Source organism: Aptenodytes forsteri, unplaced genomic scaffold (genome assembly GCF_000699145.1).
Source record: "Aptenodytes forsteri isolate BGI_AS27 unplaced genomic scaffold, ASM69914v1 Scaffold271, whole genome shotgun sequence".
Lineage (NCBI taxonomy): Eukaryota > Metazoa > Chordata > Aves > Sphenisciformes > Spheniscidae > Aptenodytes > Aptenodytes forsteri.
Window position 1 is genome coordinate 3,128 of NW_008794602.1, and position 389 is coordinate 3,516.

The following is a 389-nucleotide window of genomic DNA, read 5'->3' on the forward strand; positions in this document are numbered from 1 at the left end:
GGCCTGCCTGTGCCCCGGGGGAATCCCGACAGCCGCACAGGGGCTCGGAGCCAGGACACCTCCCAGGGCCACCCGGAGAAGAAAACACCCGCTGTGCTCCCCTGGCCAGCGCCCGGGGTGGGGGGGGGGCCCCAGGGGGGGGGTGCCAGGAAGGGTGCGGGGGGATCCCCCCAGCAGCACGCCGGCCCCCGGCAGGTTTGGCAACACCCGGCACCGGGACAACAGTTTGCGAAGTGCTCGATCTGGGGGAAGATAAGGGCCGGTGGAGCGTGGCGGGGGGAGCCCAGGGCAGGGAGGAGGGCCGGGGTGATGAAATGGCGTTGCCAAACCCCACGGCGGCACCGCTGCCATTAACGGGAGGAGTTGACAAGTCGGGGACAAAGGTGGAA